Here is a 21829-nt window from a genome sequence, read left to right on the forward strand (position 1 = left end):
AATGTTGGGTCACTGCCATGACTCAGATGTTAAGAGGGAGCTAGAACTACTAGAGCTTGCCCTGGGTGTGGTAAGGGGTGGTGGTGGTGGTCAGTGTGCCATGAAGTCCTGAGTCTTACCAGAGGAGAAGGCACTTGCTGAGCTCTGGAGGGAAAGAAGAGAGAAGAGGTGATGGGAGCTATGCTTCAGACAGCTGAAGAGTGTCACAGGCTGCAAATTTCGCTCTTTAGAAAGCCAGATCTGTCCAAAGGTGGAATTACAACCCAGCATCAATCATAATAATAGCTTATATTTTTTATGGGACACTAATAGTTTGCAAAGCATTCACATGGGAGGTGGCAGGCTCCCTTCCCTTCTCTGGAGAGATTCAAGTCCAGGGAGAGATGTTGTTGAGGGGATTCAAGCCCTCTTGAGAGTTAGATGGATCCAGATGGGTGTTTCCCAAATGTGTATCAGAATTCTGCTTTCAAAATATTCAGTATCCTTTCTCTTTCTGTATGTGGCTGGAGGTGATCTCTGAAAATGGTTGCTATTCACTTGACCCAGAAAACCCTGCAAAAATCATGCAAATCAAGAGGTTCAAATCTTCGAGGTCACTTTAAGAACATACTTGAACCGGCCCAGGCCATCCGGGGTATGCATATCCAAAAAGCACCAACTCTGGAGGATGTCTCTTTGTGTGCCATTCCATCATTGCAATGGTGGAGCTGGTAGGAGTGCACAGGCCAATGGTGCTGCTGGACATAGGGTCGGTGGCCCAAAAAAAGTGCTGAATTTTCACTGTACATGCTTAAAAATGCAGAGAGTAATCCTGAACTTAAGAGTTTTGAGGTAGATTTTCTGGTCATTGAGCACATCCAGGTGAATAAAACCCCCAAGACGTGGCGTAGAACTTCACAGGCTCACAGATGGGTTCACGCACACGCAAGCTCTTCCTTCAATGTTGGGATGACTCTTACTGAAAGAGAGCACATTGTTCCTAAAACAGAAGAGGAGGTTGCATGGAAGAAAAAGATCTCTTAGAAGAAACTGGAGAAACAAAAACATAGGCCCGGAAGTAAATTCTGCATAAAATAAATGCAGATGAAAGCAAAAAAAAACAAAAACAAAAACAAAAAATCAGTATCTTGGGGTTTGGGGAGACCTGGTGAATTGGCATCTGTGGGGGAGGGGCCCAGAAATATCCACTGGGTTCAGGCAGCTGGTTGGTCTGCCCAACATCCATAGGACAATGTCCACCACACATGGCAGGGACGCCTGCCTGTCAAGTTCACTACTGGATCCCCACCCAGTGCCTGCCACACAGTAGGGGCTCAACAAACGTTTGCTGAGTCCATGTGCTGATATTTGCCGACATGATTACCTTGATCTCGCCTGCTGCCTTCCTCGTCTGCAGTGTGGCCATGCCAGACTCCTTCCTACTCTTTAAACACACTGCATGTGTTCACTCTGCCCAGCCTTTGCTCACACCACTTCCTCAAGGTGGATCGCTCCTCTACCTCTTCTGCTACACAAGTCCCCTGTTTTTGTTGCATGGTGACAGTATGGCAGGCCCTATGCTAGATATTGATGACCCTTTAAGCCAGCCCATTACATCCTCAACCTTTTCTCCTGTGTTTCCACAGAGAGAGGTCCTTTGGGTTTCTCTCAGAATGTAGCATTCCTTTTTTTTTTTCTAAACTTATTTATTATTTTAGAGAGAGTGAGTACAAGTGGGAGGGAGGGAGGGGGACAAGCAGACTCCCTGCTCAGCATGGAGCCCGATGTGGTGCTTCATCCCATGACCTATGAGATCATGACCTGAGTGGAAATCACAAGTTGGATGCTTAACTAACTGAGCCACACAGGTGCCCCCTGTAACTTTTTTTTTTTTTTTTAAGATTTTAATTATTTATTCATGAGAAACACAGGCAGAGGGAGAAGTAGGCTCCATGCAGGGAGCCCGATGTGAGACTCAATCCCGGGACCCCAGGATCACACCCTGGGCTGAAGGCAGATGCTCAACTGCTGAGCCACCCAGGCGTCCCACCCTGTAACGTTCTTGATAGCATGTAGGTGCCTCTCCCCACCTCCACGGTGTTTATCAGGAGAGAATATTTTCAAGCTCAAAAATCTATGTATATGAGTACATATACGCACACATACACATATTTTTTTTCCAAAACAAATCTACAAAATTGAAATCAATCTGTTGAGTTTAATGTTTAGTTAAATGGTCTCAATTACTCAGCTCCTAGATAAGGGATTTAAAAGGATTGAGGTGCATCTAGCATCATAATCCTGAAGTTTTTTGGGATGCTCTTCTATGGAGGATATGGGTTGTAGAGGGTTCTGTGGTCTTGAGCATCCCTTTGCCTTTATGGAGCTCACAGGGGTCTCTCCTCCTTGACTTTCATATTCTTCAGAGGTTAGTGACCTCCTAAGGTGAGGCTTGAGGAAATAATAACCATATTAAGAGTTAAGAGCTGACCTCTCTGGAGTGTTCCCTATGCATCCGGCACTGTTCCAGGTGCCTCTGTTTATTCCCTCACTTAATCTTTATAACAGCCTTAGGAGGTTAGTACCTATCAGCCCTATTAGCCCCGTTTTACAGGTAGGGAGGCCGAGGTGCTCTGACGTTTTGTGACTTGCTTAACGCCACATGGCCAGCAAAAAACAAGTAGTTAGACTGCCTCCTCCCTTGCAGGTCTGAAGCACATGATTCCCAGGCCTGGCCCTAAGTCCCACTTTGCCAAGGGCTCAATACAGAATAGCTACCCCTGGACTGGGGCCATCAACTGTTTCTCCTGATAGAAAAAGAGAGGGGGCGGCTGGTAGATTCAGGTTTCATAAATTTATGAGGCAAGCTGCCCTGGGGCCCCGCCTGGCTTGAGGTCCTTTCAGGGGGCTGGGGAAGAGACTTAGAAAAGATGGAAGTCTGGTGAGCAGGGGGTACCTGTGAAAGGGCTACATCACCTGGTGAGCAGACCTGCCTAACAGGAGTGGCCAACGTGCCTTGGGGGCGGGGAAAGTGTGGAGGGAATGCATTCCTTGTCCAGTTTGGTGTGTGGCCAAAAATGAAGTATTAAGTAAGGAAGCCACATCCTTTAAAAGTGCCTAGAGAGGGATGCCTGGGTGGCTTAGCGGTTGAGCGTCTGCCTTTGGCTCAGGGTGTGATCCTGGTCTCGGGATCGAGTCCCACATCGGGCTCCCTGCGAGGAGCTTGCTTCTCCCTCTACCTGTGTCTCTGCCCCTCTCTGTGTATCTCTCATGAATAAATAAATAAAATCTTAAAAGTGCCGAGAGAGAGAGAGAGAGAGAGGGAGAGAGAGAGAGAGTGCTCTGGGAGGCTCTCAGAAGAACGTGTGCGTCCATGCTGGGCCCAGGCCCTGCTTGCTGCCAATGGCAGCAGAGGGAACAGATAGCCCATGGGAGCAAAGAATATGTGATAGGGAGAGAGTTTAGCATAGTGAGAGAATCCAGGGCAGCCCCTGGAACCAAGGAGAAGCATTAACTCTCTAGTGATGGAATAATCAGAGAGGAGCAAGAGGTTGGCTGGCGCAGAGGGTAGGGGACTCTGCTTGAAGAGAAAGCCTGAGGCCAGCATGTACCTCCAGCAAAGAAAACTGGTCTGCATCTTTTTTTTTATTTTTAATTTTTAATTTAAATTCAATTTAGTTAACATATACTGTTATTTCAGTGGTAGAGTTTAGAGTTTAGTGATTCATCAGTTGCATATAACACCCAGGCTCATTACATTAAGGGCCCTCCTTAATACCCATCACCCAGCTACCTCATCCCCCACCCCCCACCCCCGCCACCGGTCTGCATCTTAAATCTAGGTTTATTGGTCCTGTGGTTTTATGTACAGTATCCTCAGGGCACTCACCTGGGTGCCACTGGTCTCCCCAGTACCTCAGTCACTGATCACTAAGCAGGCATTTATTTAATGAGTGTAATGAGTGCCCTTTGTCTGGTGCCAGGACTGGGGGATACAGGGAAGGCATGCAAACATAGCCCCTACCCTCAAAAATTGTCTTTTATTGGGGAGACATAGAACTCTGTGTCACAGTTATATGGCATTGGGTGATCCCTGTGATGTCAGGCTACACCCAGAGTCTCAGACATAGAATGCCTAAGGACACAGGAGGAGGGAGCAGTCAGTCCATGGACTCATGGAGGAGGCAGGATGTGAGGCAGAGCTTGAGGGGTTAAGTGGGATTTCGTTTGAAGAGGAAAGGCAAAGATGGCAAGGAGAGACAAGGCTCTCAAACATGAACTTGAATGTCACGGATGGAAAGGTGGACCTCCAAGCGTCTCAGGCCAGCCTGGCACCTGCAGGCGCTGCCGGCACGGGCTTCCCAACACTGGCCGTCTGTGAATGGGGGGGGGGCCCAAGATTCGGGCTCTGGATGCCCTGAGAAGACAAAATGGGCTGCTGCTGGCCTGGGGTGCCAGCAGGAGGGCTGGAGGGTGGCAGGAATGTGTTAACACCAGCAGCTGGCTGCTATCTGATCCTGGCTCTGGGTGACTTCCGCTTTCCCCATTGTTAACATACCAACCCGACTGTGAACGAATGAATGAGGGGGTAGAAAGGGTCCCTGTGTGGGCTATCACAGCCGGGATAAAATAACCCCAGCTCACTGCTCTCCAGAGAGCTTGCCCTGCCAGCCTTTGACATTGGGAAACCCCAGCTGGGAAATGGCCCTAATGAGTGGAAGCCCAGTGATTAGTGGTGTTTTTGTTGGGATAGAACACCTATTTTACAAAACAACCCCTCATTTATTAATTTTTTTTAAAGATTGTATTTATTTACTTGACAGAGAGAGTAGGGGGAGCAGCAGGCAGAGGGAGAAGGGGAGGCAGGCTCCCCACTTGAGCAGAGAGCCAGACAACAGGGCCCGATCCCAGGATCCTGGGATCACGACCTGAGCTGAAGGCAGACGCTTAACCGACTACGCCACCCAGGGGCCCCCCTCAAATGGCTTAACCAAGACAAGTTAATTTCTTTTATTTTTTTAAAAGATTTTGTTTATTTATTCACGAGAGACACAGAGAGAGGCAAAGACACAGGCAGAGGGAGAAGCAGGCTCCATGCAGGGAGCCCCATGTGGGACTCGATCTCTGGTCTCCAGGATCAAGCTGTGGGCCGAAGGCGGCGCTAAACCGCTGAGCCCCCCAGGCTGCCCAAGACAAGTTAATTTCTATCTCCAGTGCAGTCGGTAGCCCTGCACTTCCTTCTGGGACCTAGATCTTTCCATATAAAGGTTCTGCCATCTTTTGGAGCAGTGGTTCCCAAGTTTGAGTATGTGTCAGAATCACCGTAATAGGACAGATTGCTGGGCCCATTCCCACAGAGCCTGCATTTCTAACAAGTTCCACCTGCTGCCGCCGCCGGTCCAGTCTGGGGATTGCATTTGGAAAACAGCCCTTCTAGGGCTTCATGGTTCTCCACTGAAGTTTCTACATCTAGTCGGGGGAGGAGGGATGAGAGAGCAGAAGTCAGGCAAAGTGCTTCCACTTAAAACCCCTAGAGAGCCTGAGAAATGTAGGTTTTTTTTGTCGTCCCAGGACGAAAGTAAAATGATGGTGTCTTGCCATGATTAAAAAGCATCCTGGGGATGCCTGGGTGGCTCAGTTGGTTAAGCATCTGCCTTCACCTCAGGTCATGACCTCAGAGTCCTGGAATCGAGCCCCAGGTCAGGCTCCCTGCTCAATGGGGAGTCTGCTTGTCCCTCTCTTCCTCCTGCTGCTCGTGCTTTCTCTCTCTCTCTCTCTTTTTATTTATTTATGAGAGACACAGAGAGAGAGAGTGAGAGGCAGAGACACAGGCAGTGAGAGAAGCAGGCTTCATGCAGGGAGCCTGATGTGGGACTCAATCCCGGGTCTCCAGGATCACGCCTCTGGGCTGAAGGCAGGCACTAAACCGCTGAGCCACCCAGGGATCCCTCTCTCTCTATTTTTAAACATTTTATTATTTATTCATGAGAGAGAGAGGTAGAGACAGAAGCAGGCTCCCCACAGGGAGCCCGATGTGGGACTCAATCCTGGGACTCCGTGATCATGCCCTGAGCCAAAGACAGATGCTCAACCACTGAGCCACACAGGCATCCCAGTAAAATCTTTTTTAAAAAGCATCCTGATTACACCTGAAATAATAGATTACAGAAATCATTTCAAACGTGTGGACAAAATCAACCAAGATTTGTATTTACTCATGGTACAAAGGCCTTTCTGGAAGGCAGAACATTAACAGAGTTCATTATTGAATTTCCAACTTGTCTCTCCATGTTAGTACAAATCTGAGTCACTTGAGTCTCAGGTTCTTGTGATGGATGGTCCATGGTGTCCCCAGTCCAACTTCTGTCTCAGGCCTGGGGAAAACACTGCAAACAGTAGTCAATTCATTATTGTACATGGTGGACTTTATTTTAGCTGTTCCTGGCTCCTTCTCAGTGTCTTTCTTCATCTCTGTTGCCTGCTGACTCTCAGACCTATACTTGTATAGGGCAAGAGGTGTTTGGTAGTCTGTTGAATAGGCATGTCATTTAGTTCAGACCTGAGTTGGGGTAAAATTAGTGGGTGAATCAGTGGGTAGTTGTATACCTGCCTGTGCCTCGTACTCTAGAGGATGCAAGAAGACACACCTCCAGGCCATTTTCAGTGAGCTTACCTAGTCATAGAGGCCATTGCAATCCAAATAAAAGAAGTGAGTGTTAAGGGGGGATGGCAAGTGTGTCGGCCAGTGGTTGAATGAGAGAGCTCAGCTCAAGGCAGAGAATGGCCCTAAAAACTGCCGCTCAACCCCAGTTCTGGAGCTTCAGGCTTAGCTCTGGGAGCTGCAGTTTTAGCAAGTCTTAGACAAACAGGTGATAGTGAGACAAACAGAGGCCCAGGTCTGGAGAAAGTGGAAGGTGATGGGGCATGTTGGCCACCATGATGTTGTCAAGTCATGGGCAGGGGTGTTATATAACAAGTGGTTCCAGGGGGAGGACAAGGGGAGGACCCAGGCAAGACCTGGGTAGATAGAAGGAGGACAGGGTTTCACAGCAAACACACAATCAAATCATTATGTTGTATACCTTAAACTTAAGGACATATTATGTCAATTCTATCTCAATGAATCTGGAAAAAATGGGGGGGGGGGGAGCCATTCCAGTCAGCAGAGGGACCCTGAGGGTAGGGTAGGGCACAAGAAAGGGCCTAAGGAATGGCCCAGTGGCTTTGACAACCAGGAAGAGGGGCTGGACCAGGCCTGACAGGCAGTTATGGAAAGTAGAGTCTGGCTGAGGACTGTGGGATATTCAAGGGGAAAGGTCCCCTGAAGGTGACTTTAGAAGTTTATTGGCAGCCCCAGTGGCTCAGCGGTTTAGCGCCGCCTTCAGCCCAGGGTGTGATCCTGGAGACCCAGGATCCAGTCCCACATCAGACTCCCTGCATGGAGCCTGCTTCTCCCTCTGCCTGTGTTTCTGCCTCTCTCTCTCTCTCTCTCTCTCTCTCTCTCTCTCTGTGTGTGTGTGTCTCTCATGAATAAATAAATATAATCTTAAAAAAAAGTTTGATGATGAGGGAATGAAGGGACAAGGGGCACATACATATAAGAGTCAACTTGCAGGAGAAAGGTCTTCTAGTCTTTGGTAGTTCTGGCATCTTTGTGATGGTGATTATGAAGGGCCTTCTTACCTGGAGAGCCCAGTGGAGGATGCTATCAACAGTCCACCCTCTCCTGGCCCATCCTTGCCAGGTACAAGCACAAGGCTGCAGCACTGGATTTCTCCCAGCAGATGCCATTGTGTGTGGACCGAGAGGGTGGCCCCACTGATGATGCTCCCTGCCCTTGGTATGGGGGTGGGCCAGGGCAAGGCAGGCTCTCAGTGACTGTATTTCCCTCTGTTTCAATGCCCAGCCTCTGCTGCAGGAAGCGGGCCTTTCCCAGTTGATTCGGCTCAAGAGCTCCTGTTCTGGCCAGGTGTGAGGTCTCTCACGGCAGCCCTCCCTTCTGATCCTCACAGCAAGGTGAAGACTCTTACCATCTCAGAGAGGTCAAGGCCCTGCCCTAAGATGTCACAGCAAAGTTGAGTGACAGGGTCTGCCTGTGTCTCAGTTCTCCGGCTCCACATCTGGAGCTCATTCCAGCCTTCGGGATCCTTCTTAGTTTTGCGTGACTGCCTAGGCAGGGCCTAAGGAACGCCTGGGGAATCAGCTTTAGGTGAGTGTGCTCTAGGAACAAGAAGTGAGGTCATAATAAGCAGCCTGCGCTGAGGACCTACTCTGCCAGGCCCATGGATTGACGCATGAATCCACACCACAGCAGTTAACAGATGAGACTGCTGAGGCACAGGAAAGCTAGGTGGGTTGCCCAGTCCTGAGCGGGAGTCAGACATTAGAGCCCTCACGCTTAACCCCAGGGCGGCACAGGCACCTCACAGAAGCTCACTTGGCTCCTGGTGGCCTTTGGTTCCATGAGGGTTGTATGGTCTGTGCTCACGAGTTTTCTCAAGAGACTGCCTTGAGCAAGAGAATGACTGTATCCAAGCCCAAGGTGCCCCGCTGCACTAGGACTGTGGCAGCTCCTGGCCTGTGGCGGCTCTTTGTGGCTAACTGGTAGAAAAGCTCATGGTCAGAACTGAGAGGGCCTCATTTTCCGTGTGGTGCTCATAGACTAAGCCTCCTGGTCTGTTTGTATGCTCTGCTGCTCATTTTAATTTGAGCGTCATGTTCTCCGAACTGCCTGGCTGGGAGATAAGGGTTTACTCCAGTCAGGAGAGGATCCCCGTTGGGGGGAAATGTTTTCAGGGCCCCTTCAAAGTGAAATGGAAAAGCTGAGGGCTTGCTCCAGCCTGCTGTGACTCCTCCTTGCCCTAGGGGGCGCTGCGGAGACTTGATGCCTCCTCTCTGAACACTCTTCCTGCGTGGACTGGAAAAACAAGCAACGGTAGCCTGAGATCTCATGGGACCACATTTCCTGGATTTAAAATTTTCATTTCTGTTGTTTCTAGGATTCTTATCCCTCAGATTATATGACACAGATTTATGGTTTGGTAAATATGATTACATGACCATATGGCATCTGTCGTGCCTCCTAAATTACCATAGGTGAAAATTTTGCTTCTACAGAGTTGTAGGGTTAAAAGCTCTTGATTGTTTTTGATTCTTTTGAAGTTGGTGATATGTCCAATGTATCTGTAATTAGGAAACTCCAGGAACAAGTGCCCCCCAAGGCATTTACGTGAGTAATTCCATAAGACAGCCATGTAAAAGAAATAGGAAACCCAGGAAGGAAGATGCTAGATAGGCAATAAATAGATCTTCCATATTATTCCCCTGTTTGAATGGAAATTATTTATTTTGAGCTAGATTTATACTAAACTGAAGAAACATCAGCAACTCCATCCTTTTACACTTATGTACACACTCTTCTTTGTGTGTAAGTTGGTGCACACCCTGTATGAATATCTGCTCATGTTGGGCAAATTTAGTTTGGTGGAAACTCATCACCAGCATCACCACCACCAATGATTGTGGACCAGAGAGAGATTTTGGAAGAACTGACTTTGGCATTGTCAAGTAGGTGGAACTTTTCAGAAGGTCATCTTTATCCCTCTGACTCCTCTCTAACCATCTATTTTCTCCCAAGTATATAGTGCTTTTTTTCATTTTACTTCCTTTTAGAATGTCCTCTTGGCTGTTAGCTGGAGAGTTCTTGAAATTTGATTCACCTCAGGATTTAAAGCTCATATCTCTCCCAAAGGAATTTTCTGGATGAGCTCCTATGCAAAAGGTATGACTGTCTAATAGTGGAATTTCAGTCATCTGGGACACACCAGAGATGTGTTAAGAGGTTCTTCCTGGTATCCTGTGAATAACAGAACTCGAGTTATCTCCATGTGTCCTGGTTTTTCTTCCGTAAAAGTTTAATACTTTATGTTTAAGTCTGTGATCCATTTTGAGTTACCTTTTGTATATAGTATGAAATTGAAGTTGATGTTATTTCATGTCCAGTCACTCCAGCACCGTTTGTTGAAAAGGCTATACGTTCCCCAATGAATTCATTGCAGTGTTATTAAAAGTCACCTGGACATATTTGTGTGGGGGCTGATTGTGTGTTTCCTGTTCTGTTCCATTGACCTATGTGTTTATTCCTCTACCACTACCATGCTGTCACAATTACTCTAGCTACATAGTAATTCACATTGGGAATAAAGATTCCTTTATTCTTTTTCAAAATTATTTATACTCTTTTAGGGCCTTTCTATTATGTTCACAAAGAAACTTATATATGAATGTTCATAGCACCATTACTCAAAATAGCCACAAACTAGAACCTACCCAGATGTCCTTCAATGATGAGTGATTCAAGAAACCAGTGCATCTACACCATGGAACACTACTTAGCAGTAGAAGGGAACAAATAACCAATGCAGAAACAATGTGGATGGACCTCAAGGAAATGATGCCATGTAAAACTGCCAATCTTCAAAGCCTACATACTGCACTATTCCATTTAAATAACATTCTTGAAATAATAAAATTAGAAATGGGAACAGGTTAGTGGTTGTCAGGAGCTAGAGGTGGGATAGGTGATTGGCATCCTCCCCATGAAGGAGGGAGTAGCACAAGGGAGTCCTGTAGGGATAGTACAGTTTAGTGTCTTGATTGTGGTGGTTATACAAAGTTACACATGTAATAAAGTTGCATGGGTTCCCACACACGTGAGTGCTTGTGAAACTGAGAAAATCTTGTGGTGCCTGGGTGGCTTGGTTAAGCCTCTGACTTTGGCTCAGGTCATGATCTAGAGGTTTTGGGGTTGGGCTCCCCACTCAACAGGGAATCTGCTTGTCCCTCTGCCCCTCCCCCTGCTATTCCCCCCTCCAATAAATAAATAAAACCTGAAAAAAAAAAAACCTAGTAAAATTTGAATAAGCTTTGTGGGTCGTGCCGGTGTCACTACCCTAGTTTTGATAGTGTACTATAGTTATTTATGCAGTGTATTCACATCAGGGGAGTGTGGGGTGAAGAATGCGTGGGACTCCCTATTCATTTCTTTTCAGTTTCCTGTCTATAATTATTTCACACTGAAAAGTTAAAAAAAAAACTCAAAAAAACAATGTTATGGTCTGTTTATGTTGCATCAATAATGGCAAACCTATAAAAATCTGGACGTGTTGCCTCTGCAGAAGGAGGGCAAGTGGCTTCTGGTTCTATAACATTTTATTTCTTTAAAAAAAAACCCCAGGAAAACAGCAAATAGGACAAAATGTTACCATTTGTGAATTTGGGTTGATGAGTTTATTGGTTTTTAGGTTTTTCTCTGTCTTTTCTTTTTATATGTTTGAATTATTGCTTTATTTAAAAAATGAAATAAATGTAAGAAAACCAATAATTGTGCCAGGGTACATACCTGTCTCCTGTTATCTTGATTTGTTCACAGAATTTATCTGAACATTTAATATTTCTGTAGTAAAACTGCTACTCACTCATAGACTTCTTCCTTCTCTCCATGAATTACCAGCTCTGGGTCGGGAAGCCTAAGAATATCATCCATCTTTTTTACTATGACAAGTTAATTTAATTTTAATTGCTCTTTATAGTATTGCATTATGAGGAGGAACTATCTTTAATTATCTTTTTGGGGGGTTGTTTCTAAAGTAATGTGATCTTGGGAGCCGAGAATCAGCGTTTCCAAGAGTAGCCACCTGACTGTGAACGTACAATATTTGTGCGCAACAGTGTAAACAGACTTCTCTGCTCCTCTGACTGGCAGAGGCTACCCTCCCCTTGAAGCAATTAAAAGAATTCCAGGTGGGTGGTTCTCTCCCCTTCCAAGTCCTATTTCAAACTACAAATGTCGGTTCAGAGATTTTTCTCCCCCTGGAAAATACCGAGTGGCACAAGAATGGGGCCAGGTTTTTCCAATCGTCATTTAAATAGTGGCTGCGCCCTTTCGAGATCATTTTTCTTAGTGACATGTTAAACAATCTCAGGTCAGCCGGAGTCCTTAAAGGTCACTGTGGGTGTCAGGAATGCAGCCCTAACCAGAGTACAGGATAGGCACACGGAGGCGCCCTTCGGCTCCTCTGGCCCGGAGCCCCATCTCACTGGTCAAGAAAAGGGTATTCTGTTTATTTATTGTTGGTTGGCTTTTAATTTCTACCTCTACCCCTCGGCCTCCTCCATGCTCGGCCACGGTCGGCTGCTGTCACCCACTTGGAGTCAGAGGGGTACTGTGTAGTTGGTGCCCAGAGATGCCGTTGAAACTGTAGAGAAGTCTGCACACCGCTCTTTGTGGAGTGGGCTGGAGTCCTCGGCTGCCCAGTGGCTTTTGTGTGTGTGCAGCTTTCAGCTCCTGTCTGTCAGTCTGAATGGGTCCATTCAAGGGCATTCATGCGCCTCGGAGACCCCGGCCGCTTGGACACAATCAGCTGAGAAGGGCGCTGTGGGCTCTGCACATGAGAATGCGCCTGCTCGGCCTGCCTCCAGAAGCCCCGATTGTTCGGCGGAGCCCGGGGCCCGCGAGTGAGCCCGGAGGGGTGACGCCGGACAGCCATTTGGGGCACATTCATTTTGTGTGCTCGGGGGCTTGGGAGGGGAGGGGTGGGAATACCTTGCACCAAAGGAGGAATGTGCCAGCAAGGACCTGCTTACGCTTATCTTTGGCTCTGACCTTCAGCTTTTATCTTTGTGTATCATCCATCTGACCCCCTGCTTGAGAATGTAGACCTTGCCTTTTTTTAATTCACAGTCCTCTGTCCCCTAGGCTCTCAGGAAGTGCTTCTTGGATGGGTGAACGGGGTCGGTGCTCCTTCCATGTAGGCCGAGAGGGCACAGATGTAGACGCACTTTACTGTTCTTGGAAGAGGCTGTACTGCTTGCAGTGCAGGCAGTCTTCTCAACTGGGGTCGCCTCAGGTTTGGAGGGACAGTAGAATTGAGACCCTGAAGGGACGAAAGAATATTTTCAAGGCGGCAAGTGGCCATAGAGAAGGATCTTGAGGAGGCCAGGGACCTGCCTCTGGAATCTGAAAGATCAACCAGAGGCTGGTTTGCAGGAAGGGGCAGTACCTTGGGCTGGCTTGGAACTAGTTGGTGGTAGATGCGGATTTGGGAGCATGGACTTAATTGACTCCCCGTGGCTTGTGCCATTTGGCAGCCAGCACCCTGGAAAGCTCTGGCTTTCAGCTCTGGCTTGTGTCCTTCCTGTGGCTCGGGCACCCTGGGATCATACTGTGAGCAGTGGGGATTGAAAAGCACAGACCAAAATGCCAAGGGGCCCTGGTGTTCCCCAGCTTTGCAAAGTTGTATTTGGTGATCATAGTAGCAGTAGTGGTATGAACAGAAGAAATAGAATCTTCCATTTGTTGAGAGTTTACTGGCTTAAGTGCTTTCTATGTAATACTTCATTTGACTTAAGCTATTAAGCTGTTTTACATACACACATGCACATACACACACACTTGTAAAAATATATGCATAAAGTGCTTTAAGCACTTTGAGGTAGAACAGATTATTATTCCCATTTACAGATGGAATAGCTGAGGGTCAAAAACATTAAGTGGCTTCCTAAGGCTTGTGGCAGAGATTCAGTGGAGACAAGGGCTCAGCTCTTAGCAGTTAAGGTGAGGGCTGTGGTAAGCAGTACTCTGGTGCAGAGAAACAAGTGATTGTCATAATTTCTACCTTAGTAAAAACTAAGAGCACGAGTGGGGAGAGAGGCAGAGGGAGAGGAAGAGGGGAAGCCGGCTTTCTCTGAGTACAGAGCCTGATGCAGGGCTCGATCTCTGGACCCCAAGATCATGACCTGAGCTGAAGCCAAGTCAGACGCTTAACCCACTGAACCACTCAGGCTCCCCCAGTAGAAACTAAATTAAAAAAAAAAAAGAAGAGGAGAAAGGGAAGCACACACCTTTATTTGAGCCATGGCATTAAAAAAATATAAATCCTACCAAGGCTTTCAGAGCCTCACAATTTAGCTGGGGAAATGTTTCAACCCAGAAACTTTCCAAACTGCTGGCAGCTGGAGGGGTGGTGGCATCTGTGCTGAGGACAGGAAGGAAAGAGCTTTCCCACATCCCCTGGGGAGGTGGTCACAAGCCCACTGGGACAAATGCATGGCCTTTCCTCCTGAGAAAGGAATTGATTTGCTCCAGGGTGAATGGAAGGATGTGGCTCCACTTAACATGATACCAGCTTCAAGACATCAGGCCCCACAGCTTCTCCTGCAAAGCACTGGCACGACATAAGGACTCAGAGACGAGTGCTCCGTGCTAGCTCAGACCAGACCGGGGTGAGTCACCAGACTGGCTATGAGATGGGATAGTGCTCCTGTAGGCATAGTCAGCACTTGAGGCAGTGTGTGCTTGGTGCTCTTCTGTCGTGAGCATCAGAAGTTGAGTTCTTCACCGGCTACGATCAATGTCCTACAAGGGGAGGAGACTTCATATTCAACTGCATAGGGCGAAGCCATGCACAGGGAGGGGACAAAGATTTACCCCCAGGCCACAAGAGAAATCATTTTGCAGCATGGAACTTGGCATAGTTTTGTTTTTTTACTGTGGTCCCAGGACCCCTTTCTCCTCTGCCTCAGGGACTGTGTGCTGCATTTGACTGGAGTGTTCCACTGCCAGGCAACTGTGTGGGCCCTGCTGCTGAGGCCTTGGTGGTCTCTCTGCAGAGATTCTGCTTCCCTTGCACCTATGGGACTATTTCATCCTAGATAAGGTGGGTCAGACTGCCAGGGACAAGGCATGTTTTCTGCCATCCTTGTTTCTCATTCTGTAAGCCTTGGAAAGACCTTGAGCAAATGACTCCACCACTGCACACTTGGTTGTTTCATCTGCAAAATGGGAATGACTGTAAAAATGGGGAGGCTTCGCTGAGATGACACATGTAGTGCTCTGACACCTAGTAAAGACTTAGTGAAATGAGTTCAGTTTTTTCAGTCGAATGGATTGTGCCTAGGCCTGGGGGAAGCTGATGGTTATTACAGTAGCTGTGACACCACTGGCTGGCCGCCTTCAATATATATAGAGCAGTTGGGCTACAATAGCCTTGGTTTTTCTGCCCTTATATCCTCATGGGTGATGGAGGGTGGAGCCTGGGGGGGACAGTGACTTGTCCAATCTGGATGGACATGTCTAGAAACTGGGAAGTTCATTCTAAGCAGTGTTCAGCCCAGACTGAATCCCAGACCATGGGTTTTTTCTTTCTTTTTCTTTTTTTCCCTCTCTCTGTCTCTGAAGGACATCATTTGGACAATTAGCAAAAGTTGAATAAAGTATGTAGATGAGATGATAGTGTTGTTATCAATGTGAACTTCCTGATTAGGCAAATAAACTGGTAATGTAAGAAAATGTCTTTTTTAGGAGATGTACGCTGAAGTATTTAGAGGTAAGGAGGTATCTTGTGTGTAACTTAGTCTTAAATGTTCAGAGAATAAACTACATGGGGAGAGAGAGAGGACAGATTAAATGTTAACATTTGGGGTATTTAAGTGGATGGAATCCATTTTACTCTCGAACATGTCAGTAGGGCTAAAATTATTTAAAAAACAAAACAAAACAAAAAACACCTCATCTCAGGGTGCCTGGCTGGCTCAGATGGTAGAGCATGAGACTCCTGATCTCAGGGCCATGAGTTCAAGTTCCACGTTGGGCATAGAGCCTACATCAAACAAACAAACCAGCCCTCATCTGGTTAGGGCTCACGTGAAATGATCGCACTTGGGTGCCCGAGTCATTGCAAAATAGACCCATGATCAAGATGATGTTTCTCTAGTGACTCCAACCCTTGCGTGGTAGTAGGGCATTCGTGTGAAAGGGTGGGGGTACGGTGGCCCCTAGGAGTGGAGTGAGAAAGGCCATCTGAGTGAGGAAAGGAGGAGAGGGTGGATAAACTGAGAAAGAAGTGGCCTGCGAACGTGATACCTTTCTACCAGAAACGGAGGGCAGTGGTGTGGGCAGAGAATAGGAGAATTAGCTCTAACTTGGGCCTTGGAGAGTGAAACTGTAGGAGAACCAGGCAGGTTCTTTCTGATGGACAGGGTAGTGGATGGGTAGGTGAGAAGATCCTAGAAGGGTGCCTAGGACCACATGGTGCTTTAAGACTAGTCAGACTTGAAGGGTGGGGTGTAGAATATGGGCTCCGAGGTGCCCTTGAACCCAGGGCAAAGAACCTGTGTGATTTACACAACTAGCATCTCCTGGAGTGCCACATCAAAGTAGACACCTTGGGAGTGGGTTGTCACAGAACAGGAGGAACCCCTGGCATGAGACTTGGGGCTGAATCCTCGTTAGGTCCATGCAGGTGGCAGCAGGAAGCTGTTGCAGCCTGTGGAGTCTGTTGTGAGGCCTGGCGGTGTGCAGACTCCCCTACTTCAAGTTTATCCACTCCACAGTGCTACTTTATTTGAAAATAGCACACGAATGGTTCTTGTTGCAAAAGATTCAAACCAAACAGAAGGAACATGCCAGTGGCCTCCTCCAGCCCCACCCCTGTCCCATCCCAGAAGTAACAGGTGTGGACAGCTCCTTACGGTCCCTCTTCAGATCTCTGCGGTGTCATGTTTGCAGAAGGGCTGGGCTTATGGGCTCTGGAGCCAGACTTCCTGGGTTCACACAACCACTCCACTACCTACAAACTTTGTAACTTTGGGCACGTTACCTACCCTCATGGAAGCCGGCATTCCCTCATCTGTACAATGAGATTAATCATACAGACCAAATAGGTGTGTTGTGGACACTAAGTGAGTTGGCACATGAAAGGTATCTAGAACAGGGCCTGGCATGTAGTAAGTGTTCGAGAAATGTTCGCTGCCCTTATCTATTGACATAATAAAGACCTATTTTTTGGTGGTTGTTAGAAAACAAGTCCTATTCTATTTTCATCACTAGGGTTCTTAGTTACAAGCAGCAGCTCTCAGCTGGCTGAGAGCAGTGGAGAAGGAATTTCTTTCAAGGACATCAGGGTGCTTCCCAGACTTGCTGAGGAGGCTATGGGCTCAGTCTGTGGAGACCAGGCAGCAGCCCAGACCACGGCCACCATTATGCCACAAAACCAGACTGATGCCACTGCTACAGTTAATGTGCTGGCATGTGGCCCCCAGGCTGTGGGGGGTGGACCCTGTCTCCCACCAGGACTTGAAGGGGGCAAGGATTCCTAGATATGGAGAGGGGGGTTCAGATGCCAGGGGCCCAGCATCTCCCTGAATAGTGTATTATTGGCCTGAGCTGCTGGAGAACACGGAGACCCACCATCTCAGTCTTTTTCATGGTTGTATAGTATTCCCAAAATGGATTTGACTTACTCCTGCACTCCTGTAGTGATGAACTCGTAGGCTGTTGATGCTTCTTGCCCTATCCCACCATGCCCCACTGAACACACTTGTTACATATATCTTGACAGCAAAGTGGTTCTTCTGTTGGATAGATTCTTAGAGATGAAAAAGTATACATGTATTCTTTTCGTTATTGTTCAAGGTAACATTTCTTACATTCTGTGGACATCAAAAGACATTTTGAATACAAGTAAAAATTGTGGTAAGGAGACCTGGGTGGCTCAGTGATTGAGTATCTGCTTTTGGCTCGGGATGTGATCCCAGAATTTAGGGATCAAGTCCCACATCAGGCTCCCTGCAGGGAACCTGCTTCTCCCTCTGCCTGTGTCTCTACCTCTCTCTGTGTCTCTCATGAATAAAGAAATAAGTCTTAAAAAAAAGTTGTGGTAAAATACACATAACATAAAATTTACTCTCTTAGCCTCTCTTAAGTGTGTAGTTAAATACCGCCCTACAATGTGTAGCCATCACCACCATCTGTCTCCAGGACTTTTTTCGTCTTCCCAATCAGAAATTCTTTCCCTGGTGAACAGCTTCCTATTCCTCTTCCCCATGGCAACTCCCTTTCTACTTTGTGTCTTTATGAATTTGGCTGTCAAGCAGTTGTTATAGTTTTATCACAAAAGTCATCCACATGGGAGTGATTGCTGGAGGGCTAAGGGATGATTTTGATTTGAGAACGTGAGCATCTTTGAAGAGGATGGGAGTGAGAAGCAGAGACACCACCCTTGGTAATAGTTCAGATTTTTTTAGCTCTTCCAGTGTGCCTGGCTTCCTGCCCCACTCGTGCAGTGCTTCCTGCTGCAGCCATGCCCCACAATCGCCACCATCGGAACTTTGACAATCGGGATGCCTGGGCCAGGCCTGGTGATGGGCCTCATTCATCAGGACTTCATAAGGCTCCAAGTGATTTCAGTGTGCAGGCGTGGTCAAGAACCCCTGCTCTAGAAGATAACTGCACTTAGTCAACACCCCCATCTGGGACAGGGATTAGGATTATTACTAATTTACTGATAGAAAACCAGGTCTGAGACAGTATTACACAGCCAGGAAGGCAGTTCCTGTTGTTACCCTCTCTCCTGAGATGATTTCCACTCACCTGCCCCCATGCTGAATGAGGCCCCCTGTTCTTTTTCCTTCATAATGCTAGAAACACTGTGTGATGATGTATTTGCCTGTTTCGATTCCCCAGTTGCTGGCATGCAATAAGTTAGAGATGAATGAATGGGAAGAAAGCAGTGCACACACAGGTGGAAAGTCAAGAGAATTCCCTGCTCTCACTCTGATAAGGCATAAGAACAGATATGAAAGTGACCTGTTTTTCAGAGGCAGGTGAGGGGCTTGGACTAGTTGGCTGTGATCTTGCTCAGAGTTAGAGTCACCTTCTGAAAGTGGGGAATGACAGGCAGTAGGGCTGAGTGACATGGGCTAGAAGGTCAGAGGGAGGTGAGGTGGGATGCCCTAGCAGGACCTGGGTGCAGGGCTGGGTTGAATCTGCCCCAGCTTGTGCAAGCCGACACCCTCAGCCAGAGAGCCCTGGAAGGTTATCAGGTGATTTCCAAGTCTCTGCCCTGGGTCAGTGCTTTGGGGGTTTCTCAAATGTTGAGCTTGATTTTTTTTTTTTAATTCTCTTTTCACCGTGTGAAAATGTGCAACCAAAATAAAATATGTCCGATTAAATAACCCACATTTCAACATACTAGAGACTAATGTGCTGCCAAAATACCCCACATTGGGGCAGAGAAGTCCCCTGCCTATGTCTGTGTTGGAATTCTTATAATAAGTGTGGTATTGGTTAGGAAGCTTGTAGCGATACCTCAGGTGTGTTAAATATTCAGGCATGCGTAGTCTTCTCTCATGCCTTTTTGCAGGTACTCACCCATGCTCTTGGTGGGCCTGGCTTGGGGCGTCTTCATAGCTCAGTGGCCAGTTTAATAACATATGATGTGTCACTTTGTGGAAGTGTCTCATGATGGGTGGTTTCATTGCAGGTTTTAGATGCATCTTGATTTCTGTATTTGTGATAAAGAAACAAGCAAGGCAGGTTCAGGGTATGGAGCCTGGGCATGATTCCCAGCTCTACCACGTGCTACCTGTGTGGCCTTGGGTAAGTCACCTAACCTCTCTGTGCCTCCTTTTTGTCATCTATTAAATGATAATAATATCACAAGTTTATATAAGTGCAGGTAAAGTGCTTAGAACAGTGTCTAGCAAATAATAATTATCATCTAAGAATTTTCTGTTGTTTCTAGTCTTGCTGTCATTCTAATGATTGCCCTCTGACACCAAAATAGTCTACAACTATTTCAAGCCTTGGACAGATTGAACTCATGCATTCTCAACCAGACTAATATTGCCTCCAAGGGGACAAAAAATTCTAGCTATGGTAGTGGTGCACGGCCGTCCAGAGGGTCACTGCACTTAAAGAAATACACAGTGTGGGACACCTGGGTGGCTCAGTGGTTGAGCGTTTGCCTTTGGCTCAGTGCATGATCCCAGAATCCTGGGATCGAGTCCCACATCAGGCTCCCTTCATGGAGCCTGCTTCTCCCTCTGCCTATGTTTCTGCCTCTCCCTCTCTCCCTCTCCCTCTCTCTCTCTCTTTGTCTCTCTGTGTGTGTGTGTGTGTGTTTCTCATGAACAAATAAAATATTTTTTTTAAAAAAAGAAATACACAGTGTATCTATGGTATTAAAATTTCACAGAGCAGGAGAGCACAATAGACAAAAATGTCTACCAAGGTGGGGGCAATAATGAAGGAAAGGTTGAGAAACCCTGATTTAACGAAAGACTCTCCTAAGATCACAAGGCATTCTCCTGAAAGCCTGCTAGCATTTGCTACCACTTACCTGTGGAAATCAAGATTTTTCCCAGTTCTCTGCAATTAAATACAAAATTCAGTAAAAAAGTACAATATTATGTGGCTTTTACAAGACAACGCTTCTCTACAGCTGTGGATTTCAGGGTGCGCTGCGAAACACCTTTGTCCTTCTCGTTGACTTATCCGATTCTTATGTTCAGGATTTGTGTGCTTGTACAAGAGTTTCCTCTGCTGAGGGTTTGAGCAGCCCCCCTTTGTGAGTCCTGGCAGGTTAGGTGGCAGGTAAGGGCTCTGCTTGGGAGCCTGCCTGTGGCCGGGTGGGGGCGGGGGGTGGTGGTGGCCCCCTGGCTCCTTGGAGAGGCAAGTGCTGCTTGAGCACGGGGCACTGTCGCCGACGTGCAGGGTGGCGGGCAGAGGTCCTGGCGCGAGGTGAGGCCATCCATGGGACTCCTCAGAAAAGTTCGGGCCCCGTGTTCAGCGTGATGAAAGACAAAGACCCTCTTTATTGCCACCAAGGTGTGTGGGGGGCTGAAACCCCCAGATGGGGTACAAGCCTGAAAACCAAAGCAAGTTGACCAGCAACCTTAGGTTACAGTCACGTGGCCTATTACTCCTGAGTTTCCCGTTTGGGGTTTTATTAGCTTGTAGTCAAAGGCGACATTGTGAAGAAACTCAGATTAGAATTCCACTCGTAAAACAGCTGGGAGAGGGAGAGTGGGATGGAGAAGCCAGGGAATGGCACAGAGGGGTCACTCCCCCAAATCAGAACCCCAACAAGCGCCATCTGTGGGTGTTCCTGGCTGGTAGTGAAGGAGCTGCGAGCCCGAGCTCCAGGAGAGGTGGAGGTGGCTCCCTCTTTTCTGCTTTCAGGCTGGAGGATCCTCTGATCTAGGAAGAAGTTCCCACGGCCAGTGCTGGGTTGGGGCCCCCGACAGCCTCCCACAAACATACTAATGAACAGCACGCACCGGCCATGACTTTGCCAATTGGAAACAGCTTTGGGGCCCCGACACGAGTGTGGAGCCTAATGCAGACCTGATGGGGGGTTCACCAGCTTCTGGGAATATAATGAATATCAGATAAGCAGTGTTCCAGATAAGTGAACACTTGGGGGTAGCTTACCTGAGATGAGGAGGTGGAATGAACCTCTTCTTTCCAGCCCCGGAAGGAGAAGAGGTTTGTGGGAGGCCAGGTGGCGGGCCGTAGAGGGGTGATTCCATTTGACCAAGTCAGAAGGTGAAGACGGCGGCATTGAGGGTTTGCAGTTTTCCCAGACTAAGGCTTCATCCCTGCCTTCCTGCTGCCTGCTGCCTGTCCCTGCCACCCGTGCCCAGTGGCTGTTCCTACTGGTTCAAGTTGGAGTCCCAAGGACAAAATTGTAATCCGATCCCCACCCCAACTCTGGTGACCTTGGTATGTGTCTTAGACATTTTGTACTTCAAATTTTTGGTCTATAAAATGGCAACCTGCTGATCTTTTCTTTTTTTTTTTTTCAATGTGAGACAATAAAATAAAATCCCTGTTCTAGCAGCCAGAAACTGCAAGCCATTTAAAATTTTGTCTCATGTTTATGAGAAAGGATAAAATAACAGATATCTAAACCAATACTAGGGACCCTTTTAAAAGCTCAAATTCTAGGGCAGAAGTTCTCAGTTCTGGCTCCATATTAGCATCAACTTTGTGTGTGTGTGTGTTTGT

The 21829-nt window shown here is 47.4% G+C and overlaps 1 protein-coding gene, 1 long non-coding RNA gene and 1 other non-coding gene across 5 annotated transcripts in view; 2 read left to right on the forward strand and 1 right to left on the reverse strand.

Annotated features, from left to right (window-relative positions):
• The window catches only part of TCF7L1 (transcription factor 7 like 1), a 159814-nt gene that overhangs the window by 46428 nt on the left and 91557 nt on the right, over positions 1 to 21829 (forward strand). The gene's annotated exons all lie outside the window — the stretch shown is intronic.
• Positions 6163 to 21492, reverse strand: LOC140599993 (uncharacterized). Of its 2 annotated transcripts, none has more exons than XR_012003129.1 (3): positions 21254 to 21492; positions 19190 to 19322; positions 6163 to 12914 (listed from the first exon to the last, which is right to left on the reverse strand). It is a non-coding gene; the product is annotated as an uncharacterized lncRNA (long non-coding RNA). The 2 variants fall into 2 exon arrangements; XR_012003128.1 differs by lacking the exon at positions 6163 to 12914 and adding an exon at positions 13865 to 14395.
• On the forward strand, positions 15560 to 15632 carry TRNAR-CCU (transfer RNA arginine (anticodon CCU)). Its single transcript has one exon. It is a non-coding gene; the product is annotated as a tRNA-Arg (tRNA).

This window comes from Vulpes vulpes, chromosome 8, assembly GCF_048418805.1.
Source record: "Vulpes vulpes isolate BD-2025 chromosome 8, VulVul3, whole genome shotgun sequence".
NCBI classification, from domain to species: Eukaryota; Metazoa; Chordata; class Mammalia; order Carnivora; family Canidae; genus Vulpes; species Vulpes vulpes.